At 42.3% G+C, this 27,280-nt stretch overlaps 1 long non-coding RNA gene across 1 annotated transcript in view; it reads right to left on the bottom strand.

Moving 5' to 3' along the window:
* The window catches only part of LOC128490164 (uncharacterized), a 328,195-nt gene extending 302,163 nt beyond the window's left edge, over nt 1-26,032 (bottom strand). The window contains exon 1 of the long non-coding RNA XR_008353923.1: nt 26,020-26,032. This is a non-coding gene — a long non-coding RNA (uncharacterized LOC128490164). The remainder of the gene's footprint in view (nt 1-26,019) is intronic.
* Between the last annotated feature and the right edge of the window lie 1,248 nt (nt 26,033-27,280).

Below are 27,280 nucleotides of genomic sequence, written 5' to 3' on the forward strand. Positions count from 1 at the left end.
TGTCAATGTTTTATAGATCTACGGCTATGAGTTAAACATCTTAATGTAGACGTCCTATAAAAGGGTATTAGTTCCTGGCATGCATTAAAATGCTTTGTGATGTTGCGTTGGTGAACTATATGTACTCCATATAGGGTTGTCACCTTTCTTGCAAAAAAATACCGGCCATGCTAATTTGCATAATTAATTATATATGCATAACATCACAGGTGATGTAATAGATACAATACATTTGAGAGGGAAGATACAGGCGCACACACAAATAAACACACACACACAAACACTGATACATGCACACACATTCATGCTGATATACAGACACACAGAGAAACAAGCATACAATCACCGTGTGAGTGCATTTCTGGCACTGGGTATCTGTGTATGTACTTGAGAATATGTGTCTGGCAGTGAGTATCTTTGTACATCTGTATGTGCCTGTGTTTGGTATGCATATATGTGTTTGTGAGCATGTGTATCTCTGTGTCTGGAGCAAATGCACGTGTGGGGTGTGGTAGCTGCTTGCGGTGTATTATGTTTGTGTCTATGGGGGGCTGTTTTATTGATGTGTTTATTGTGAGGCTGTGTTTTATGTGTCTGAGGGGCAATTATGTATATATGAGGGTGGCTAAGCATCATTGGAAGAGTAGTCCACAGCAGCAGAGAATTTGTATTCCAAAAAAAATTCTAATGTTAGCCTCCCTCCCATTCTTTTTAAAACTATATTAAATTGTTCCTTAAAGATAACAGAATACCACATTATTATTGCCCCTTTATGAATCTCTCCCGGCCAGCCCCTTCCTTTAGTATTGATTTATCATGTAATGGCCCCAGCTGCCCTCTTGTGTATTGTGACCCCACAACCTTGTGTATTGCCCCCAGCCAGGCCTCTATTATGTTTTCATGCCCCCTGCCAGCCCCCTTTATGCCCCCTTGTGTGTTGTCCACAGCCAGCCCCCCATTATGTATTTATACCACCAGCCAGTCCCCTTTTAGTATAGATGTAAGTGATGCCCCTAGCCAGCCCCCTTGTGTATTAATGACCCCACAACCTTGTGGCTCTTGCCTTCCTCCACTGTTTATGTATGCCCCCAGCCAGCAGCCCCTTTAGTCTTAATTCATATAATGCCCCAGCCTTTTCCCTCTTGTGTATTATTGCCCCCATCGCTTTGAGTACTCATGCCCGCCAGCCAGCCAGCTTCCTTTTTTCTGACTTTCCCGCCTGCTCCACGGGACAGACTGCCACACGAGGAACTCTATTGACTCTGTGAGCCCACATCGCGTCTTCAAGGGGGCGGGACGAAGATCCTCACTGAAGCAGAAGCGGCACGGCACACACAAGCTGGCTGCTTATGCTTATAATATTTCGGCTGGCAATTGGAGGCGGGCATCACATTGCGTACTTTCTGTGCCCATGGCATTGTGATGGGTTCACCTTTCCTCCTAATGTCTTAAAAAGAGGTTACTCTTCACCCTAAGTGATAAGTTACCAAATTTCAATTTTATACATGTGGATAGGTCTCGCATTCAATAGATGAAATCATTAGCACAATTATAAGAAAGGACTGAGAAATCAAAAATAGTAATTACTTATTTATTAAAAATAATAAAAATTACAGAAATCCAAAATTAAACAGAGTATAACATAGAATGCCTATTAAAGCTTATATGCATAAAAAATAAAAATACCAGTCAGTCTCGATATGAAGTCTAGATTCAGTCTCTCGGTCTGCCCCAGATTATAAACAAATATCTGCATATATAAGGTTTTGTAACTAGACCTGCGTATCGCTACCTCAAAAAGAGTACTAATGGTCAGAAAAAAATCAGGAGAGAATCAGGAGAGGAAAATCACCAAGGCCAAGCTGTTGATCATTTTTACAGAATAGCAAAAACATTCTAATCTTAAAACATAAAAAACATCTTATGTAACAGAAACTACTAGTTCTGCGTAGTTAAATCCTTAACTTCGACTGAGACCTGTAACAGTCAGTACATTTATTTATATAGCGCCAGCAGATTCCATGTAGCTGTGCCATTTTCTGCCATGCCATGATCATTCCTGGCTGTGTGTGCACCGTCTTCATCTCTCTTCCCTTTATCAAGGGATTTCCACTGTCCCTTATTCCTTTCTGTCTATGTCCATGCTCAGTCTTCCCATGTCTGTTCTGGTCAGTCAAAGACAAGGGCTTCATCGTTAAGAAACACAAAACATGCTGGATAGATGGGCTCAATGGTTCATATTGTAATTTTATCTCTCTATGTTCATTTTGGAAGAAAACATGGCTAATGTGGTCATCCTAGTCTTTGTCCCACAGGGTAGCTCACAATAGCCAAGGGAGTGTGGCACCACAATATCGCAAGAATATTGGCACCTAAATTACTGTAAAGTCTTTAACATTGTCATGCTTTCTTGAAATAGAGCAAGAAAGGATTGCAGCCCTTCCATGGACACTGGCTTAAGAGAAGACTTGGCCCTCCATTACAGGTAAGACCTTTCTGCTTAAAAAAAAAGAGATTGGGAGCGCATACATCTTCCCCTCTGTGTGTAAGGAAAAGTGGGTGTTTTTCAATATTTGACATGTAGGTTACCATTGTATTCTAATGGCTTTCCCCCACAGACGCCACCCTGAGCTGATTGTTTTTGGCGGCAATTGAAATAACATCCTTTCCCCTAGATATACTTATTAGTCCCAAGGTGCCTGTTGGTGATGAGGCCCTGCTTAAAACAAAGTTGTAAGATAAGCATTTAGTGTCATTGTCTAGGACAAGATTTAGTTGAGATCTCACAGACAAGAGAGATATGTTTGGCTAATACGTCAAGGTGTCAAACACCCTACATTATGTTAAGACTACAGTTTCATTGGAACAGGAAAACACCAAAATATTAAAGCTTCTCCTTTAGTGTATCTTCTTTCTAAAGTTATCCCCAAAACGCTTCCATACTTTCCGTTTTTGGACAAATGCAATCATTACATATATATAAAATTCAGGTACTGTTGATGCACACAGCTGGACACCTTTCTTACATACTCTTTAGCGCAATTCCCCTGTCTTTTTACCACCTGTTTCTGTTTTCCTTTTTTGGTCATTGTCCTCTCCTTTCTTTTTTTATTAGTCGATGGGTACCAATAATGTTACAGATACAAAATAATTTGTGAAAATCTATATATTTTGAAAATGGTTCTATTGCTTTTGTGTTTACCAAGTTAAAAAGCAAGGGCGAGTGCCATTAAGGTCTGTGATGCTCCTGCATGCTGCATGGTCGTCTATTCATCGGGCTATAGTCTGGGCCCGTGCACTATTGGGTAAAAGAGGGCTAGGTGGTAAGGCAAATTGCTTGCCTCAATAGTGCGGCCTTTTAAGGTGGCTCTTTAACTTGTTTTTTTTTTCCGTGATGAGAAGATCTGACATTCTAGGACATGCTGTGATCCCTTGCAGCTGGTAAGACTAACCAGAACTTGCGATCAGAGGCAAGATGGTCCGTAGTTGTGCAAGCAGTTGCAAAACCGCCATTGTGTGTGGCCAGAGTGTGGAACCAGCCAGTGAGTATGAACATGTAGGTTTATTTTCATTGATTAAGTACCGACACCGTCTGTGCAGCTCTCTCTCCTTGTTATCTTTCTGTCCCTTGCTCCCATCAAACAGTTCTCCTGCTCATATGCCCTCCTTTTCCTCTGGTTCCCTTGATACAACTGCTTCTTTGCCTCCCCTTTTCATTCCCCTTTTGCATGCTTCTCCCTTTGCTTAATCCCATAAGTGTTCGCGACCCCCCCCAAAATAATTCCGTCACTTAATCTCATTCAGACCTCTAATACTTCCCCACCTGGAAGTTATAAGGAAGATACTCCCCTTCAGGGCTAGCCCAAGACATGGTGCTGCCTGGGGCTATGTTTGAAATGCCGCCCCCCGCTCATTATCTACCCTTCCTCTCCCTTCCTTCTCATTATCTACCCTATCCCCCCCTTTGTACTTCACTTACCTTCCACTCCAGCAGTCCTGGAGCAATTGCCCCACTATGGCGCATGGAGCAATTGCCCCACTATGCTCCATGGCAGGGCCGGCCCTGCTCCTCTTTGCCACTTGTTTCACCAACCATTACTTTTAACAACTCAGGTCCCTTACCCTTGTTAACAACTTTGAAAACTGGCCAGGTGTTACATTGATTTCCATCCTCTGATTAAAATAAACTTTCTTTTATTACGTCTAAACCTCCGACCCCTTTCTTTTAGATTATGACCTCTTGTTCCCACATTTCTCCTGCTTTGAAAAAAAACCCTAACTCCTTCCAATCACACCTTCTCTCTCCTATAAGGCATATGTATTTATTCTTTGTAGTTAATTGTTTCCTGCAAACCATTCACCATAGATAAGCCACCTCCACTTTTCAATCCATTTTAAAGGGATACAGCACATCTGGCTGCCTGGTGACCTTGAAAACACCTTACAAAGGGTGGAAGACCAATGCCTCAACCACTACTCCAAATCAGAGGTACAGGTTGCCTGTTTGAAAACGGGTAAAAACCCTGGTATGTATAACCTCTCTCTCTATACAATATTTAGTTTATTTTGTGCGTTTGTTTGGGAGTCAGGCTAGGTAAAGGGGGTAAAAACTAAAGGATTGTTTCTGTCGGCACTTATTCCTGTTCTCTGTGGTGCAATGTTTAAGCCACCATTCTTTGGTTTATTTAGTGTGTTTGGGATGAAGACTGCATTGAGGTAAAAAAAACAATGGAAAGTTTCGGGGCAGAAGCATTGCTGGTGTCTGTAGTGTAGTGGTTAAGGTGAAGAACTAGGCTACTTGAGTGTCTGGGTTCAATTCCGCGGCGGTCCTTTTTTTTTCAACTGTCTCATCTCTGTTTTTTTTTTGCGTTTGTGGAGAGAGTGTATAGTGGACTCTCCTGCTGGAGCCTTTTTTCTGCCAAGGGACATTTGGATATATGTTAAGGCTAATGTAAATTAGCCTGTAGTTGTGGGAGGGGCTATGGTTATTTAACCAACGCCTCTCCTGCCCACAACTACGTTTCAGCGTCTGACGTTGTGGACGCTGTACGGAAGGTGATTCTCACATCGTTCTCGGCACTTCGGCGGTTCCACTGCGGTTTCTCGGCGGCCGGGGTTTGTCCCGGCGGCGTTTCGATCCCGGCGGCGCTTCGGTCCCGGCGGCGTTTCGGTCCCGGCGGCGGTTCTTCTCAGCAATCCGGCGGTAATTCTGCCAGGCGGTCAGGAAGCTGTTCGTCCTAGCAGGTTTCGTCGTTTCTGTTAACATCAGAAGCCTCCTTCGGTTCAGGTCGTATGCTTCTATCGTTTTCTTCTCTTCTATACTGCCCTCTGCTGACCGATTGTCAGACTAATGTTGCTAATATTGCTATCTTTTCCATTACTAGCTTACACTACGAGTCTGGTCTAGTGCATATTACGGTCACACACCGCCATCTGCTGGTGGTTTTTCAATTTTAATTTGTTGCTGTTTGTTAGGTATAATCAGTTCCCTCTACAAATTAAGCAGTACCTTTTACTGGGATTTCCTTTTGTTGTGTTCAGATTCGGTTGTGATTTTAGATCTTTTCAAACTCAGTATCATTACACACACCTTCGTGATATAATTTTGGGATGTGGAATATTCTTTTGGATGTCGTTCTTTCCTGCATACTTATAACTGGGAAGTGCACCTGTTATTGTTATCACATCCACATTTTAGGGGCATACTACTCGGTTTACGCGATCTGCATACTTAACTACGTGTTAACCCCCTCTTTTCTTCCTAACAACAGGGAGGGATTTAAACCTCCTACTCTGGCCCTCGACGTACGGTACTTACCTCACCTACGAATACGTGTTCCTCTCGGTTCTCCTATCTGGACCCTCACTTCTGCGTTTTGTTGTGAGTCCAATTCTATCCGGTAGCTCCCTCTTGTTTGCTTTTAATCAGTCTGATTCATGGTCTCACGGCGTGGAGCGTTTTCTGGTGGTTTTAGGGTTAATTCATTGTATGACTGTCCGGAGGGAACTTACATATACTATGCTACATATCGGCAGTGAAGTTAATGTTGGGGTAGGTGCCTATGCCGACCACTTCCGTCATTCACCTGCTGGCTGCTTTCTGGGCTTAGGCAGGCGAGTGGGTTACTTCATATGATCCTGCTGGGGGTTTTTACTGCTCGCAATGTCCCAGCTTGTCATTGAGTTATTGGTGTGTTCTCACTATGTTGGTTTCTGTATACAGCAGGTTATGTTTCTGGAGGGTTCGGGCCAGGGTAACGTATGGTTATACGCAGGTAACATGTTATATTTGGACAGTGTTCACGCAGTCATGTGGTTGTGTTCATGCATTTTACCTGCTTTAGGTGCTCAAGTTCGTTCGGCGATAAGTTCGGTGGCCTAGACATTTCCCAAGCTCAGGCCAGTTTTCGGTTGTCGAAGCTTGGACTCCCCGGCGAAATTCATAGGATAAGGTAACTGGTTGAGGACCCTATCCGGGGAAGTATGTTTCAGCAAGGTAGTTAGGAGGCATTAGAGAGTTCGTTTCGACACCGGCTAGGCAGCCTGCCTCTTGTACGTTAGCTAGTGGCCCACCCCGAGGCAATTTCCCCTCCTCGCTTGGAGGTTACGTCACTCGAGCTAGTAATCCGTGCCTCACTGGTAGTTAACTAGGCCGCCCCCTACTTTTCATCCCGCTCTATCGCAGAGCTTGTTTGGCTAGTTGCTAGTTAGTTAGGTGCTTAGGTGTAGGGGTTCTAATAAGGCTCCTTCTCCTTATGTTCCTAGTATGTCGTTCCAATCCGATCAAGAGGACAGGCCCTCCATGCCTTGCTCACCTGCGCCAGGGTCAGACGTCGCCACCCCCCCTTCGCTCCGGGCATGGACAATTCCAAGATTAACGGCCGGATTAACTAGGAGAGGCATTCCATTTTCGGCCTCCGCTAGGAAAGCGGAACTTTTCCGCTTACTATTTCCAACTCCCCAGTCTCCTGCTACTAGGTCCAGTCCGCGGCGGTCCACTTCCATGGACCTGGCCCAAATGAGAGATATGCTTACCTCACTGGTAGCATCGGTCTCGTCATTACATGAGAGACTAACCAATCTAGAGACCCAGCCGGCGGCTACCATCCCGCACCTCCTTCCCCCCGTTCAGGTCCTGCCTAGCCCGGGACCACCCCTTGCGGGGCCCGCAGGGTCAGGTATGTCATCTGGCATTTCCCCTACAATTTCCCCTGCTCACTTTATCCAGGGTAATCTTAGGAAGGATATCCTGGAAGGGAAAGACGTTAACCTGGTCTCCCTTCTCCTAAGTTCCCATGACCTGGCGGAAAATAAAGCCTTTTCCTGTGGCGACGTTTCTGTTGTGCTTAAAGCAAAAGACCCCAGGCTGGCTAAAAAGTTATCTATTCCAGAATTTGTCCTGGCCTTCAGCATGTATAGGGATGTCCTGTGTTCAGCCTTCCCGTCCAGAAGGGAGGAGCTGGATCAATCTTTATATAAAGTGGTGGAATTGGGCTATAAATATGGGGGTAGTGCTTTTTACGATTACCACAGGTCATTTTCCGCCAAAGCAGCTGCAGCACTCGCCCAATTTAACTATGCGACTGACTGGAGTAGAGTAGACACGGAATTGTTTTGCAGGCATTTCGCGGGTCTCAAAACCCCGGCGTGTCAGCATTGCCAGTCCACAGCCCATGCAGCTAACCTTTGTCCGGTATCGACAACCCCCCTTCCACCAGCTCGGCCGCCTTGTCCGCCCCCTTTCGTCCAAGTCAACTACTTTCCAAATCCCATGATAAGTTGGGTAGACTGATCTCATTTCAACGCTAACGGTTGCCATTTTAGTCAGTGCAAGCTTCTCCACATATGCATCAAATGTCATAGGGCCCACCCCCAGACCATGTGTCCGGGGACTTTGTTCCCTAAGCAATGACTATCCCCGATTAATGTAGAGGGCCTTTTGGGAAGTTGCAGGTCCACCCCTCCCCAGATTTGGTAAACTTTCTGGTCCAAGGTTTGGCTTTTGGTTTCCATACGGGTGTAGTAGCCATGCCCCAGGAGTCTTGGGAATGCCCGAACCTCAGGTCAGCCTTATCGGACCCTGATGCGGTGGATTTACTACTATCCCAAGAACTGGCAAAAGGTTTTATCATAGGCCCCTTTCATTCCCCTCCCTTTCCAGTTTGGAGGGTTAGCCCTCTGGGTATTGCGGTTAACAAGTTCTCCAATAAAAAGAGACTCATTATGGATTTGTCTGCCCCTTATTCCTCGGCGTGCCCTAGCATTAATTCCCTCATACCGGCTGAGGAGTTCTCGCTAAAATACGCCTCCGTCGACAACGCCATTCAGGCTATAGTCAACGCAGGGAAGGGCGCTTGGTTATCCAAGGCGGATATTACGGATGCTTTCAAACTATTACCGATTCATCCTGATTTGTGGCATCTTCATGGGATTAAATGGAGGGAGGTTTACTATTTTGCTACCAGATTAGTTTTTGGTTCCAGAAGTAGCCCTAAGCTTTTTGACACCTTAGCTGAGACGTTGACTTGGCTCCTCCTGAATGTTTCCCGGTGCCCGGTAGTGATCCACTACTTGGATGACTTCTTATTGGTGGAGGCCCCCAACGCTTCCCCGTGCAGTCTACGGAAGCTATTAGAATTATTCGATAAGCTCCACGTCCCGGTAGCCCAACATAAATCGGCAGGTCCGGTTACCACTTTAGAATTCCTGGGGATAGTGCTAGATTCTAATAAGATGGAGGCCAGTCTGCCTATCATAAAACTTCAGAGAATTCAGGATATAATCCAGAGTTTCATGAGATCTGAAACCTGTTCCAAACTGCAATTGCAATCCCTTTTAGGCCATCTTAATTTTGCAATGCGGATTATTCCCCAAGGCAGGTCTTTCATTTCCCATCTCCTGTCTCTGCTGTCTGAGTCCCATGCGTCCGAGGAGGCAGTGGTCATAGATCAGTCCGCTGGGTCTGACTTGCGTATGTGGGCCAGGTTCCTGAAGACATGGAACGGACGTTCCATGTTTATTTCCCGACCCAGTCTGTCTTCCCCTAGGGTTTTTACGGATGCCACGCCGTCCCTTGGGTTTTCGGCTATTTTCCAGGCTCTGTGGTTAGCAGAAAGGTGGCCGTCACAGATGCTTGAGATTCCCCACTTTCGCAATACCTCAGCCCTATTCGAAATTTATCCTATTGTGGTTGCAGCGACAGTATGGGGCAACAGGTGGACAGGTGATACAGTCACCTTTTTTACTGATAACATGGCCACAGTGGAGATCGTAAATAAGGGTAGGTCGTCCTCAATTCACATTATGGGGTTGATGCGTAAACTCACGTGGCTATCGTTATATCATAAATTTTTTATTAAATGTTCACATGTACCGGGAGAACAGAATATAGCAGCTGACGCATTATCTCGTTTCAATTTCCAGAGGTTTTTCGAGGTCCTACCCTCAGCGGCAGCAGCACCGACGACTGCGCCGATTTTCGACGAACTCGTTCTAGTATAGAGATGCATCTGAACATAGCTCGCCATATTATCTCAAGAGCATTGTCAAAAAATACCAGAAAGGCATACGATAGAGCTTGGTCCCTATTTTGCAGATTCGTGGCAGCATCGGCCCCCATGGACACATATTCAGTTGCCACCCTCCTGGCCTTCGCAGCATACTGTCATTTGAGCTTAAACCTCTCATATGGTTCAATTAAGCTTTATTTAACGGGAGTACATCACATATCTTTAATCTTTCCGAACAATCCCTCACTGATCGCTTCACACCCAGTCAAGACATTACTGAGAGGTCTGCAAAAAACCAAGCCAGTTAAAACCCCCAGTCGTTTGCCGATTGATGGGGAAGTTTTCAAAGCCTTGATAAACTGTCTAGATTCTCACCCATTTTCTCCAGCCACTTGTGTTGTGCTTAAAGCCGCCATGTTTCCAGCTTTTTATGGTTTTATGCGCCCTGGGGAACTGGCCACAACACCTTATGCGACGTCGTTTCTGAAGGTCTCGGATTTGCGTCCTGTTGCTGATTATTTTGTTCTATCCCTCGGGCATACAAAAACCAATCAGTCCGGGCCGAGTACTCAAATCACGATCTTTCCAACAAATTCTGCTTGGTGCCCAGTTGCAGTCCTGTGTGCCCTTTTGGTGTTTTTGTCTGGGAAACCGGGTAACAGTCCTCTTTTGCCCTTTCCCAGGGAGCCATTGTCATCTGTTACATTTGTCAGATATGTGAGGTTACTACTGGCAAGGGTGGGCCTCAATCCGCTTGCATATTCGGGTCACTCTTTTCGAATCGGGGCGGCCTCAGCAGCATCTAAGAACAAGGTGCCAGCCCATGTGATTAAAAAGCTAGACAGGTGGAACTCCTCCTGTTTCTCTCTGTATATCCCTCAACCAACGGCAGAGATGCGTAATGCCTTCGCGTCACTAGTTCTATAAGCTTGTTATGGTTTTCATGGTTATGTTTTGTTTAGCAGTAAAGTTATGGTTTTCTAACTTTGTGTCTTCTTCTTTTGCCCTCTATAGGCCTACCTGGTACGTCGGTCATGGCACACCTCAGACCGAATAGACCCTCTCTTGGTCTTTGCGTCTCCATTCCACTAATCCTATGCGGTTGCCCCTAAAACAAATGTTAAGGCTAATGTAAATTAGCCTGTAGTTGTGGGAGGGGCTATGGTTATTTAACCAACGCCTCTCCTGCCCACAACTACGTTTCAGTGTCTGACGTTGCCCGCCCTTGCCCCCCCCTCGCTATTCATTTCCTTCCTTTTATTTCCTCTGTTTCTCCTCTATCCTTTCTTTCATCTCTTTTACAGGGTGGCCCTCTATTGGCCTACCTGGTACGTCGGTCATGGCACACCTCAGACCGAATAGACCCTCTCTTGGTCTTTGCGTCTCCATTCCACTAATCCTATGCGGTTGCCCCTAACACAATTATATCATCATTCACAGGCCATATAAAATCAGCAACTTAAAAATTAGCCCTGTATTGTATATTTATCACACCAGATAGCCCTATATTGTGTATTGAATTATGTGATGAGCCCCAGCCAGCTCTGCATATAAATTAATGCCCCATTGCCCCTCCACACCCTTATGTATTGTCCTCATCCAGCCCTACATTGTATATTTATCCCACCACCCTAATGCCCTCACATCCTTGCATATTGCAGCTGCTGATTGTCTGTTGTCAGCTGACTCCAACAGCCAATCAGGGGCTGGGATTGAGTACCAGGGGGTTTTCAATCTTCACTTTCAGGCCTTGGTTCTTTTGATGTTTGTTTTCTTTCAGAGATCCAGGTGCTGTGGTTGCAGTAGGATGTGTCCAGGCTAGGTCTTATCTTTTTACAGTATTTCCCCTGTCTCTGTCTCATCATTCACAGGCCATATAAAATCAGCAACTTAGAAAAATTAGCCCTGTATTGTATATTTATCACACCAGATAGCCCTATATTGTGTATTGAATTATGTGATGAGCCCCAGCCAGCTCTGCATGTAAATTAATGCCCCATTGCCCCTCCACACCCTTGTGTATTGTCCTCATCCAGCCCTACATTGTATATTTATCCCACCACCCTAATGCCCTCACATCCTTGCATATTGCAGCTGCTGATTGTCTGTTGTCAGCTGACTCCAACAGCCAATCAGGTGCTGGGATTGAGTACCAGGGGGTTTTGAATCTTCACTTTCAGGCCTTGGTTCTTTTGATGTTTGTTTTCTTTCAGAGATCCAGGTGCTGTGGTTGCAGTAGGATGTGTCCAGGCTAGGTCTTATCTTTTTACAGTATTTCCCCTGTCTCTGGTTTTATATTGCCATTGGCCCTATTCTTTTGTTTTGGTGTTTTTCATGCCTCCACCTTTGCTCTTACTGAAGGCACAAGGTTTCTCTGACCCTATTGTCTCCAATAATGCTAATGTCTTTTCCTTAGCTTATCATGAGTAGTTCTCCTTTCCATTGCTTGAATGTGTTGTGTTCAATCCCTTTCTGTTGTGTTGTATCTCTGTAGCTAACTGGCTTGATGTGTGAATAATAGGCCCCTTAGAAGGCAGGTACAGTACAAATAGTGGGGTTTATTCACTAAGGCGAGAGTTTTCAGAGGGGTTTCCATTTCAAATACCAGGGCTAACACTGTCCGCTTTCTCCAGGAGACCGCTGAGCTGGCAGAGTATAACACAAGAGTCAACAGGCTTGTGCAACATTGAAGATGATTGAACTCTCCATTGTACAGGTTAGCCAAATTCTTTCTGCACAAAAGCACACCAAAACATTCTCCTCATAACGTCAGACCTCAATCGGTCCTGGGCCTCATATTGGTTTTTATGCCTATCCCATGCATGTTTACATTCTCTCACTTTATTAGCCTTTATTACACTTTATCACAATATGTGTAGACAACTTCCGGTGCTGGCACGTCTGCACAATGTGCTTTAACAATCGCCCTTGCCGGGACTCCCCCCAGGGATGACTTTCTGTGTGTGGGGCCTCCTGGGTCCACGCAGTGTGCATTACTTCTGGTCACCCTCCAGCAGATAGCCAGGGAATTTGGGGTGCCCTTGACCCCTGGAAAAATGAGGGACCCAGTACAGTATTGAGTCACTTGGGGATTGAGATCGAAGCTAGGTAGATGGCTTGTAGGCTTCCTGAAGGCAAAGTTGTTCAATTGCGTTTCTTAGTTGGCAGTTTTCTTGATTTGACTATTGGAAGTTGAATTTTGCCTGCCAGGTGCTCCCCATGTTTGGAGTGTTCTTGTGTAGGCTGTCTTTGGCCACAGCAGGGGTGTCAGCACCTCATCATTTTCCTTTCTTCGGGATTCCTTTCTTCATGATTATAATAGGAAGTCGCCATGGTTAGGCTTTTTGGTTGCAAATGGGGATATTGAGCTAAGAACCGATGTCTTCGGCTCAGTGGGTTTTGGGATCTATTTCCAAGGACATTGGTTTGTGGGGCAATGGCCTTCTTGGGGGAGGGAATTGGGCCTCACCAAAAACATGACCTTTCTTCAGTTGTTTCCTGTTTTGGTGGCAGTGGAGATTTGGGGCGATCACCTTGCGAAGCATCAGGTCCGTTTTGGTGTGTCAATGCGGCGGTGGTTCAGACCGTGAATAGCCTTACCTCCTATTCCTTTACCGGTTTTAAAATTGCTCTGGCTTTTTGTCCTTCGCTGTTTACAGTTGAACATTAGTTTTCGGACAGGTCATGTGCCAGGGATGGATAATAGCATAGCTGACTCTCTCTCTTGTTTGCAGTGGGAGCTTTTTATCGGCAGTCCCCGAAGCCAGAGATGAGAGTACAATCTCCAGTTTGGATGTGGCAACTCGGAGAGCAGGAGCCGAACAGCTCCTGAGGAGGGCCATGGTCCCAGCTACTTGGAACTCCTACCATAAGGTTTGGTGTGATTGGGGGGAGTTCTTGCAGTAGGTGGGTGTCCCATTGACAGAGTGTTAGACCTAGGCACTACTGTGGTTTATAGGTAATCTCTTCAGCTCCGGAGCTTCAGTCTTGAGCCTGGACCTCACATGACAGCTCTTGCTTTTCTGTTTAAGTCCAGGGGTAAGAAGGATTTGTCCAACGTATTCATGGTTAAGCAGGCTTTGCGGGGTTTTAGGAGAGGTTCGTGGTTGTAGGATTCTCGCAGGCTGGTCTCTTTTGAATTGTTGGTCGTTATAGTTGGTTTGCTTAGGGCTGCGGAATCTGCTGGCACTTTATAAATGTAATGGGTGTATGCGTGTCCAGGGTTGAATTTTGTTTATTCTGATTGTCTGTTTTGACATTCTTTGGGGCTTTTTGGGTGGGTGAATTTTTTTTTAGCCCCAGTAAGAAGGTTCATGGGACTTACAGTCCGTCGGTCAAAGACTGATCAGGTTGGGAGGGATCGTTTTGTGGTTCTGCAGGGTCTGCCAGGGAGCCCAGTTTGCCCACTCGATGCGGCTCGGACATTCCTGGAGGTCAGATGAAATGTGGAGGATGCTCTCTTGGTGCATGGTGACGGTACTCCTCTGTCTCGGTTCCAATTTACGTGGTACGTGCTGACGTCATTGGTCACGGTGTTGGAAGGAGGAAGTACACGGAGCCACTGGGGACTGATATCTGCCTTTAGCGGGATGCTGCTATAAGGATTAGTTATACAGTCGGAGTAAAAAAAACGTGGAATCTCTAATGTAAGATAAAAAAAACTTTACTTATTATCGAATAAATATTTTTTACTTACCTTCTGGCTTTCTGTCTTCTACGTATACTGCCTTGAGGGAGTCCATATCCAAGAAGAACAAAGATCCTTCTTGAAGGAACCTGCTCCTCCTTCCTACAGCTATATGTTGGTGTTCCTCAGGGCTCAGTTCTTAGGCCTCTACAGTTCTAGCAGAATGCTTGGTTGTATAGCGAGAGGTATTAGCAGTAGAAAGAGGGAAGTGCTCATGCCGTTGTACAGATCACTGGTGAGACTTCACTTGGAGTATTGTGTACAGTACTGGAGACCGTATCTCCAGAAGGATATAGAAATGTTGGAGAAAGTGCAGAGAAGGGCTACTAAAATGGTTTATGGATTACAAGATAAACCTTACCAGGACAGGTTAAAGGATCTTAACCTATATAGCTTGGAAAAAGACACGACAGGGGGGATATGATAGAAACATTTAAATACTTAAAGGGAATCAACAAGGTAAAGGAAGATAGTTTATTTAAAAGGAGAAAACTACCACAACAAGAGGACACAACCATAAACTAGAGGGGCAAAGGTTTAATGGTAACATCAGAAAATATTACTTTACGGAAAGGGTAGTGGACGCATTGAATAGCCTTCCAGCATAAGTGGTAGATGTTAATACAGTAAAGTCATTTAAGCAAGCATGGGATAGGTATAAGGCCAAGCTAGATATAGGATAAGGGCAAGTACTAAAGGAAATACTCAGAGGTTGGGCAGACTGGATGGACCTACTGGTTCTTATCTGCCATCACTTTCTATGTTTCTATGTAAATCACACAAAAACATTTAAAGAATAAAATCACATAATTATACATTTATTTATTGAACAAAAACTAATAAATTAAAGGGAACACTAAATACAAATACATCTGACAACTTCACCAAATAGTACAAATGCAAACATTTAAACAGCTCCTATGTATACACACTTATGTGTAATATTATTTACCAACAACTAAAAACAGGATGGCTTTAAAATATTAATCGTTACAAAAAAGTCAAATATAACACTGAATACAAATAGTTTTGCATTTGATTTTGCTGCCTTCAAAAATGTGTTTTTCCTTGCTAGATCATAAAATTCCAAGCAAAAATAAACCAAATTATAACGAATGCAAAGCTCACTTTTCACAATCCCAACTGAAAGTCTGTTCCTCTCATCCGTCCACAGGTTGTTCATCACACTGAGTTTTGTTTTCTGAATGCAGGCAGGAGTAGGGACATAAGGCTTTTTTCCTCCACAGGCAGCGAGCTTACACAGGCCGGCCGGTCGGCGGATGCGGCCAGATTCCAGAGCGCCGCTGGGGGAAGTGATGTCATGAAATGAAACATCACTTCCCCAGTGATCAGTCTCAGGCTCAGCCACAAACGTGGCACCGGCACATAGACATAGTGCTGCGCTGCCATTGGATTGCCGGTATTTTTATAATACAGAGTCCGGCAGGGTGCTCTAAATACAAGCTGTGCTGGTGAAATACCGGCCAGATGGCGACCCTAGCTAAATATGAGACATGCTGTACATCTCACATGTATACTAAGTTAGCCTTTTATACTTATACTGGTATTGTATTACACTATGTGAATGTCGGCAAGAAATCTGACGACACCAGTTCAATGAGTTGAGTAAGCAAGAGCTTCTTTATTCAAGTGCGCACAGGGGAGAGTCCAGTTTGCAGACTTCTCTTCCCCTCCTTAATTTTCTAACAATATATAGGCAAAGAAGCGCAAACAGTTATTAGCATATTGTCTAGCCATCTGTTGGTATATTTACTTTGATTTGCTGACACACACGGTTTAAAGAGGTGAAGAAAAAATAGCCCCCCCCAGACATGTGAAATCTTTACTTACAGAAGGTCAAGAAAGGGACAACTTGTCCTTTGTCGTGGCGGACTCTGATTCTTTTGCAACAAGGCACTTAGAGCAAAGAAAACACACGAAAACATACCATATGTACACATTCTTCCGAGACACAAACAAGACATAAGTAAACTAAGAAATGAGGTAGACAGGTGATTGTAGTGTTATCTTATCTGCTATCAGCAGAATAAGCAATGAGGTAAAGATCATTGTGCTGACATCCAGAATCAGCAAAATTCAACTTCCACAGTCCCCCCTTTTTATTCTTACGGACTCACTGTAAGAATCAATTTCTTCAGAGTCCAGTGGAGTTATAAGTTGGCCAATTCCATGAGACTTGCTCCTTCTTATATTGATCTTCAAACATGTCACGGTGCATAGTCTCTAGGGGAAACGCATCAAGTGGGAAGTCATCATCATATTTCTCCTCCTGTATCTGTGGCATTGCTCTTGTTGGTCCGAGACACTTTTGAATTAGTGTTTTGCAACAAACAACAATTACATAGATACATACAAAAGTCACAAGCAACACAAACATACCAGACATCAGCTTTGCTCCAAGTGAATCAAATAGTCCGCCCAGACCAAAAGGATTCCAAGTAGTCTCCCTAGATCTAAGTCTTTCCTGAAGTTCGCTCACCTTTTCCATATCATGTTCTATGGAAACACTATTGTCTACAATGTAAATATTCCCCTGTAAAAGGTATTCCTATGCAGGGCTCTGCTGAGTATGCGGAATATATCCACAAACACAACAAGGCTCCGAGACAATAGAAGCATTATACACCTTTCTCAACATTTCTACAAAAGGTATTATCTTTTTCCCAAGGAGAAGCATGCAGATCATGTTTAATTCGTGAATGTATCTTATTTTCTGCTATATTTTTAGTAGGTTCTGATCTGAACACCTGAAAAGGACTGCAAGGAAAAAAGAAAAAAAATAGCAAATACATTTAGTATAAAACAAGTAACGATAATATACTCAAACATTTTTGCATCTCCTGATGACCTCATTCTTCGTATCTTCACGAGGGGCTCTTGCCAATCTCGTTTTATGTTGGTTAACCAGCTGGGATTATTGTGCCCGATGGAATGGTTAACTTAGGAGCGTGGATTGGGTTTTGGCACCAATTTAAGATGAGTGCAATGAATCCACGGTGTAATTTCAGATACCTTTACAGCTGTTTTAGTGATCAGTAGTACTTGGTATGGACCTTTCCACCTGGGCTGAAGAGTCTTTTCCCGTTGGAAATGCTTTACCAGCACGTAATCACCTGGTTCGATGTGATGAATTGGTTTTTCGTCCTCGGTGTTCGTGCGCACAGCAGCAACCTGGGATTTAAATTGCTCAAGAGATTTTATTAGTTTTTTACAATACATTTCTATTGTGTCATCAGTTAGAGCATGATCATGTCTTAGTAACTCTAGAGTATTAGCAGCTATCATGGGTCGACCCATTATGAGTTCATGAGGAGAACATTTAATAGCTGAGTGTCGGGCATTTCTTATTGACATTAAGGCTATAGGTAATGCATCTGGCCATTTTAAACCTGTCTCGGCACATATCTTGCTAATCTTATTCTTTAAGGTGCCGTTAGCGCGTTCTACTTTTCCTGCGCTTTGTGGATGGTAGGGACAATGTAAATGGTACACAATTCCTAGCCTATGTGCTATCTCCTGCACTATCTCAGCAGTAAAATGAGTTCCTTGATCAGAGTAGATATGCTGAGGAATTCCATACCTAGGAATGAACTCTTGTAACAACTTTTTAGCAACTGTTAGAGCGTCTGCATGTTGGCAAGGATAGGCTTCTATCCAGCGGGAATATGTACACACCACCACTAGTACATATTGATAATGTAAAGATCTAGGCATTTCAATGAAATCAATTTGCAAATTTTTGAAGGGTCCTCGAGGACAGGGAGTCTTTCCAGTCCCATCAGTCGTCACCCTTTTCCCCACATTATATTGTTGACAAATTACACATTGTTTACAAAAATCTTGGACTATCTCACGTAATCTTGGGTACCACCAATCTTTTCTTAAGTGGTCCACCATTGCTTGGGTAGAGTTATGTGAAACTCCATGAGTGATCCTTAACATATAAGGTAATAGATCAGGTGGTAGGGCAAAGTTCCCATTTGGGCCTTCCCAGATTTTGCCTACTTGTTTGGCTCCCTTTTTTATCCAATCATCAACAATTTCCTTGGTTATTTGATCATAGAATTTTTCTAGTGCCAATGGAATATCTATTAGGTCGTCGGTCTGTCTCAGAGGATATGATCCCATTTCCTCTATAGGTTGCAGTGCAGCTTCTTTAGCTACTTTGTCTGCTAACCTGTTTCCTTCTGATTCCTTGTCATTTCCTTTAGTGTGTGCTGAAACCTTAACCACTGCTATTTCAGTTGGTAGCAACAATGCATTCAATAGAGCCTGCACATACTTGTGGTTTAGAATAGGAGACCCTGAAGAGGTTAAATAACCTCTGTATTTCCAGATTGCTCCAAAATCATGAACAACACCAAAAGCATATCGTGAGTCAGTGTAGATATTAACAGAACGACCAGCAGCCAAAATACATGCTCTAGTTAAAGCAACTAATTCAGCCACCTGTGCTGAACAGTGAGGTGTGAGAGCATTAGCTTCCACTTTTCCTTCTGATGTAACTACAGCATACCCAGTACAACGCCTGCCATCAATATCCATAAATGAGGAACCATCTACAAAGTATTCAATATCAGGGTCAGTCAAAGGTCGCTCATACAATCGGTCGCGAGTAGTTTGTAATTGTTCTGTCAAAATCACACAATCATGAGGAGGTCCCTCCTCTGGATCTGGCAAAAGAGTGGCAGGGTTTAACACTGTGCACCGGTGGACGGTGGCATTGGGTGTACCCTGCAAAACAATCTCGTATTTAGTCAGCCTACTATTAGTAAATTATGTCGATCGATGGGTTAACAATGCACTCACTGCATGAGGAACCATCACTTTCAGTTCCTGTCCCTGAACTATGACCTGTGCTGATTCCACTAAGGCAGCAGCCGCCGCCACAGCCCGCAAACAAGGGGTTAATCCAGCTGCCACAGAATCAAGTGGAGTGCTATAGTAGGCAAGGGGTCTCTGTCCCTCTCCGTGGCTCTGGGTTAGTATTCCAGAGGCATTACCCTGTGTTTCATGACAAAACAAAGTAAATGGCATATCATAGTTAGGGAGCCCAAGAGCAGGGCACTACACAAAGCCTCTTTTAACTGAAAGGGTAAACCAATTCAGCATCGTCAGTATTAGGTTCAATACAGCCAGCATCGGCAAATTGTTATCAGTTTGTCTAGCAGATCTACAATTTCTAGCCAAATGCAACTTACAATTAAAACAAATAACATTCTTTCTAATTTCCTTTCTAGAGGAAGATTGTCCGTTATCTCCCACTACATCAGACAGAGAGTTCTGTGAATAGAACTGTCTGACTTTCCATCAACATTCTCTGTTCTTTCTCTCTAACTTTCTCTTGACGTTCCTTATTCACTTCCTTTTGCTTTTCAAAATGTTTAGCAGCTGCTATCATTTCAGAAAGCGGCTTCTCTTCCCATTGTAAAACATTATTAGTGACACCCTTATGGAAGTCTGGTATCAACCCTTTTACAAATCAAGATACAATCAACTGTCTTGCATTCACCTCTGGATCTCTCACACCACTATGTCCTATTACAACTTTCGCTACTCTATCAGCAAATTCACTTACTGATTCATTCTTTCCTGGCATTGTAGAGTTAATCTTTCTCCAGTCAGGTCACTGTAGCCATGCAGTCTCACAAGCTTGCATTATACAATCTATTGTCTGATGTCTCTCAGTACTCAATCTCTCAATAAACAGTTCATTTGCTCAAGGTGTTACATCAGGAGTTCTGTTATAAGCTTCAATTAACTGTTTTCTCTCTGCGTCAGTCATAACCAAATCAAACAATTGCATAAAATCCTTTTTCACTGGATCATAAGCAGTAGACACACTACGTAATTCTTTACAAAACTGACCAACAATTTCAGGTCTGGGGAATCGATCTTTCAACAGCAATAATTCCCCTGGTGTCCATGGATGATGGACCGATAGAGGTACACCTCTCTCATCTCTAGCCCCCCCAGTCTCTCTCATGGGCATAGCATGCACAAATGTTTTTTCCTCAGCATCAGAATCTGAATGAGGATCTAAAAGGGGCTTTCTGGATCTAGTTCTACATGATGGTCCTGTGGGCTGAATATTGGACCTTGATATTTTAGGAGGATCAGATTGCCTTTCTTGGTCTAGGGGTGAAATAGGAGCTGGTGTTACAAACGGGACAAGCTCCAAAGAAAGTGGCAACTCTGCTTCTGGACCTGCAGGGTGTTGATTAGAACCAGGCATATTAGGGTCTGCTGGTTGAGGTCCATTATATGGGGGTGGGTCAAATAATTCTTGAGTCCATAGATCAGATGGATCTAAGGATGGATATAGCGAATTATGGACCTTAGGTGGTCCTGGGGTTACAGACACCTCCTGTGCTTTCTTAGAAGTCTCAACAGGTTGAGGTGTTTGAGCACCCTTTTGATTCTTAAAGTTACCTGCCGGGCGGCAAGGATATTGGGAATTGGCAGAACAGGTGGGATCTAGTAACTTCTGCTGTTTCTGTATTTTAACGTTGTCCCACCCTTCTTGATACCATTTCAAGAAAATCATTCTCTCATTCCTTTTCACATCACACATATTCAAACATTCTTTCAAATTATCTAGTATTTCTACATTCAAACTACCACCAGCTGGCCAAACATAACGGCTTTCATTCCAATGAGACATATATTTTCCTGCCTCCTTTCCATGTTTCCTTATCATATATTCTAAGGGCGTCCCCTTAAGCACATTTTTTGACAACAAACTCCTCATCTCCACCGCTACAATAATCAGTGACTATGTACTTCAAAATATTTACACTAGTTCTCACCACTAGGTACTTTACAATAGCCCGTGATTATGTACTCAAATAGCTACACTAGTCTTTCACAACTAGGTACTTTACAATGGTCCCTGACCATGTAGTAAACGATAATTACACTAGTCTCTCACAACTAGGTACTTTACAATGGTCCCTGACCATGTAGAAAACAATAATTACACTAGTCTCTCACAACTAGGTACTTTACAATGGTCCCTGACCATGTAGAAAACAATAATTACACTAGTCTCTCACAACCAGGTACTTTACAATGGTCCCTGACCATGTAGAAAACAATAATTACACTAGTCTCTCACAACTAGGTACTTTACAATGGTCCCTGACCATGTAGAAAACAATAATTACACTAGTCTCTCACAACTAGGTACTTTACAATGGTCCCTGACCATGTAGAAAACAATAATTACACTAGTCTCTCACAACTAGGTACTTTACAATGGTCCCTGACCATGTAGAAAACAATACTTACACTTAAACAATTCAAGATCTTATAGGTCTTACTTACTCAACTCTGGATCCCGTCACCCGGATGGAATACCGAGGACGACCTTACCCTCATCCACCCAATAATTAAACTATAGGCATTTCAAAAGGTGCCTTACCTCTTTTTGATGGCCAAGGATTAGGTGGATCAAGGTTTAGTCCGCTCTTTCGGTTACCGCTTCCGAGACTGTTGGGATCCCGGACGAGCCCCCAAGTGTGAATGTCGGCAAGAAATCTGACGACACCAGTTCAATGAGTTGAGTAAGCAAGAGCTTCTTTATTCAAGTGCGCACAGGGGAGAGTCCAGTTTGCAGACTTCTCTTCCCCTCCTTAATTTTCTAACAATATATAGGCAAAGAAGCGCAAACAGTTATTAGCATATTGTCTAGCCATCTGTTGGTATATTTACTTTGATTTGCTGACACACACGGTTTAAAGAGGTGAAGAAAAAATAGCCCCCCCCCAGACATGTGAAATCTTTACTTACAGAAGGTCAAGAAAGGGACAACTTGTCCTTTGTCGTGGCGGACTCTGATTCTTTTGCAACAAGGCACTTAGAGCAAAGAAAACACACGAAAACATACCATATGTACACATTCTTCCGAGACACAAACAAGACATAAGTAAACTAAGAAATGAGGTAGACAGGTGATTGTAGTGTTATCTTATCTGCTATCAGCAGAATAAGCAATGAGGTAAAGATCATTGTGCTGACATCCAGAATCAGCAAAATTCAACTTCCACAACTACTAGCTTAGTGTTTTCCATCTCCAACTTTATATATATTGATACATGTGTGTCATCTTGCTATACTTTTGAGACATTGATAGTGTATAACAATTTGGGCAACTCCCTTGGTGATTTGTAAGATGCTGCCCTGAAAGACATCTGATGTCTAATTCCATCCCTCCAAACATCAGAATGATGCATTGCTCTATTTTTATAAGTGGAATTGTTGTGACCACTGCCGCGTCTTACCTTTGGGTAACAGGCCTTGATGGCCGGATGTACATGAGCGCCATGCACGCACACCTACTAATAGTGCGGTGAGTGCACTGAAGGAAACGTGCACGCCTATTCCCCATACAGGGAATAGAAGACAGAGCGTACGTGAGAGTGTACAAAATGTCATTTGTGACACAATAAAAGTGCACCAAGCAAAACCATCATTGCTTGGTTATACCAGCTCCCCTGTGGTTGTGTCCTCTCCAATGATTGGAAGATCAGGGAAGATGACGCCATCGGAAGCACTGCCATTTTTCCCTAAGATAACCGTATGAGAACGTCTGACAAAATGGCGGAGCTTCTGGTGATAATCCCCACCAATTGGAGGATGGGGGAGAGGACACCATAGAAAGCTAAAACATCTCATTTTACAATGAAGTACTTGGTGAAGTACTGAAATTACCCAAATATTAAAAAATAAATTCTACAGAATTGATCACCCTAACATCTTACCCAGCATCTTATGACACAATTTGCACCTTGCAATGTACCCATCTACCACATTCTCAAAATAATCCCACACTTAGTATTTCTTTTTTGCATTCATGAGGGTATTTTTGATGCTGGTGGTGGCAATTATGCCAGCACATGTAGAGGAACCAGGTGTAAAGCTATGCCACTGCTTCTACAGAGTGGAAGGAGCAGCTTATCTAACAGAAATTATAGAAGATGTGTTGCCCGATCTTGCTCATAATCAAAATCAAGGTCATTGACATTTTTTCCACTTGTGCACAAGGGTTCACCTTTCCTCTTCTTCCTCACTTTCTTGATAGATCTGTTATCACCTGACAGTGCCTCCCCATCTTTAACTCTATCAAGCTAGAAACATTCCAATGCTGGCAGTGCTTGTAGTAGCGGTGGCACCAATGAGACTTGTGGTGATACCGCTAGGTGTTTTATTCCCTGCTTCACCACAGAAAAGCATACATGCAATCTTCACCTTTAATCTCCCCAAGGCACTAGAACATGCTCCCCTGTGAGTTCTTGGTAGTGGCTAAGATTGCTTTGATAGGTGAAGTGGAAAATATTTTGCCACTACTACAGTCAGGACATTACATTTTACTTTTGCTGTTGCATGCAACTGTTGTATTTTTTTTACTCCAGAAGTCTTCAGACTATTTGGGAAAAGTATATCAGGGGTCATCTGACAACATTTTTGTACATGCCTGCTGCCGCCTTTCCTCAACCCACCAAAACTGGAATCACTCAGATACCTCGCAGACATTTCCAAATCAATTGCAGTCATAGTAAAAAATGAAAAAGTCATCTGCTCTGCCTAACTTGTCAGCAATATTTTTCTGATTAGTTACTTGCGTTGTCCAAAAGAGGTTTTGCTGGTAGTATAACCGTACAATTTAAAGTCAATTCAGAAACAGTATTTCAAGAAATACACTGTGTCCAGGCATAGTCCCCTGCCTAATTTGTCCGAATCCACCCCGCCCCAGTAAATATTTCCATTCTATGGTACTAGACACCTGCAGTATGGTAGAGAGATGAACTTCAAACTCAGCTTAATCCAACACTGTCACACACTACTAACTCCCACAGTCTGTTGCTACTAAAGTTGAAATGTGTTTCTTTGGGTCGTATGACTCAGAATAGGTGTAACACACACTTATATATAAAACAACATGTAAGTATGTGTTTGTATATACTTGATTACACTGTTTATTTGTGTGCTGTGCTGTGTTGTAGTATTTCTTCTTTTTGATCTGTATATTCTAGAACAAATTCAAGGGCAAAACAGCTGGGTCACACCTCGACCCAAATCTTTGCCTTCAATCTAGGTCTAAAAACAGCGGATATATGCAAATAAGGGTGCAAATAACAGACATACCTTCTACTTTGGTTGTAAGCTTTAAACAAGCAGGATAGCATTTAATTTCCAACAGAGACAAATTGATTTAAAGAACATTTTACAGTATCCTAACACATACAAGTTAATAAGCCATGCAATAAAATGAAAACCAAAACAGAATGGAGGTTCATTTCAGTTTGCAAGCAATGTATTTATTAGAATTATAATAGAACATAAGAATATGATTTATAAGAATATCAAATCAAATAAGGTAATTACGTAAAATAGCAACGACGTTTTCTTCATGATGCATCAACGTAAAGTAACACTGTGGTGGAAATATGAAATCCAAATCAGTGATCAATGTTATTAGAAAGAAAAAACTTAGTCAAGTAGTTTATGATGCACAATAAAAACACTATATTTCAAACTGTTTGCTTTAAAAGCATACTATTTAAATGCACAAAAAAGAATACATTTAACAATATAGAAAACAATTAATGCTTGATTCATAAGTAGTCAATAGTAGCAAAAAAAATAGTATTACCTGCATTCATACTAATATGGACCTTACAGAATAATATGTACTAATATTCGACATTACATATTTGACGTTTTTTGCTCTCTCATCTTACGCCTAAGATATACATAATATGGTTTCTAAGTCTTTCCTGACATCTTGTTTTCAGTAAGACTAAATCAAATCATTTTGTATACTTGCATTCATTCTTTCTGTACTGAATAGTCCTCCTGGCTTACATAGACATTAGTTCCATAATTATAAGGTGTAACAATGATTTTATAAGGACTTGGTTCTCTCAGAGCAAAAATGACATTCCAACCCCCATATGGCACATGAACAAATATTTAAATGCTTGCTTAATTAACGCCTTTCCTAATATACTATCCAGTTCTGCCACTGGAGATCTGTCTGTAACTATATTAAATATTTCTTTGTAGTTTCTGTATCGACCAAATCTTGTCCTGTAACACCCTGAATACAATGTGACCTAATAAATACTTGGTAACACTGCCTCCTTTCCTGTTATATCCCAGTTATGAGATTCACAAAACCACAACTGCAATGGTAACCAAATCCAAATTATCTTTATTTGTAATTTAAGTTAAATCAGTGAACATTTTCTGTAAACTTCAAGTATTTGTATGCATTGCCTTACTTCTAGTCCCTTCTGACCATACAATAAATTTGTGGTCATTTTCTATACATTCTGCTTCACGCTGTGCATGTCCTTTCAAAAATCCAGCTTCCAGTGATAGCACTTCTCTGCTTCTTTATCGCCCAGGCCTCTCACTGCTTTTCTCTTTAATTCAGCCTATATTTTGTATCAACACTTTCCGCTTATCACCATTTAAAGCAAATGATAACTGCTGTGTAAATAAATGTCTATAAATGCTTTAGAGATTGAATTCTCATTTTTTTGAGAATCAAAACTATAGATATATTTTTAGTTCAATCTTACACCAACTCTTGCAGTATACACACAAGGTTTAGAAAGTAGTTTGTTTTAGGTAAAATTATGGACTACAATTTTTTATTCAGACTTTATAAATAAAATACATTATTTTACTAAAACTACTATGTAATTAGAGAAATTATTACAAAATGTAAATAATACAGATGGAAGTATTACAAAACAACTTACAGCAAAGTATGTTACTCTTTCACTTAGCCACCTAAGCCAGGCAAGTCATCACCATTAAGAAGGTCCACCTGTATAGGAAAGAAAATCTTACAATCGATCTATTCTCTAGAGTGAGTTTGCAGAAGACTTGAATTCTCCAACGCCTTTGCAACACTATGTATTATCATGGGTACACCCAAGTGAACTACTGGAAGATGGTCTCCAAGCAAAACCCAGAGGATTCCCAAGTATAGGATTCATAGTATAGTACTGGATCTGTCTTATTTATCAGAACAAAGTACAATGTGGCCATTGATCGGAAAGAATATACAATTTTCCTAAGGAACATCTAAAACAATTGCCTGTAAACATCCACTTGTGTGCAATATCATTATGAAACACTTTTACATTTTATTTTCTATTTTATATTTAGATATTTTTTCTATGAAATCACATTTGTCATCTGCAGCCCACCATAGAGGTAACCTAGACAGCATCCAGGAAGTTCTCTTGGTAGAAGCCAGAACTTGCCCTGAACCCACTTTGGAGTGTTGGCATATGTATCAATAGGCAGCCAGCCAAATAGAAAATGGGACAGTTTTTCAGAAATATAATTAACGCCAAACCTTAAGCTACTTTTTATGTTTAGAGCATTACTATTTGTTAATGATTTTTTTTTAAATGTTGCTTTATATAAAGTACAATTCTTTATATAAAGGGTATAAGCATGACACACTTACCACGGAACATTGCAGGGTACCTACAAATGCCTGGATTAAGTCGTTTTGCTAAACAAATAATTGAAAGTGTTTAATAAAACATAATAATAGTAATATAATACAACTTTACATGAAACAACGCAACTACTTAGCAAAGGCCTACACACTGGCAAAGTTATTTTAAGTAGTATTTGTTCTTGTTATCCTAAAACAATACTTTTAAAGATCTATATTATGTATGTAATATTGCATTGGAAAATGTATGTATATTTTAAAAAGTATTTTATATTTTGTGTATATATATATTTCTAGATTCAAATGCTTAAGTTACAGAGCTGAAAAGTGTGAAGGAGGCCAATAATACCTTTAACCCCTTCAGGACCGGGATTTTGATACTAAGGTGTCGCTAAAGGGCCGGAGCCATTTTTGTGTTTTTGCTATGTCTTTCTTCAACTGTAATTTCTCTCTTATCAATTGGTGCACCCACACAAATCATATATTTTTTTTTTCCAGCACAAGTAGGGCTTTCATTTGAAATCATATTAACCCCTTAACGACAATCCCCGTACATGTACGGGGTTGCCGTGCAACGGG

Source organism: Spea bombifrons, chromosome 4, assembly GCF_027358695.1.
Source record: "Spea bombifrons isolate aSpeBom1 chromosome 4, aSpeBom1.2.pri, whole genome shotgun sequence".
Lineage (NCBI taxonomy): Eukaryota > Metazoa > Chordata > Amphibia > Anura > Pelobatidae > Spea > Spea bombifrons.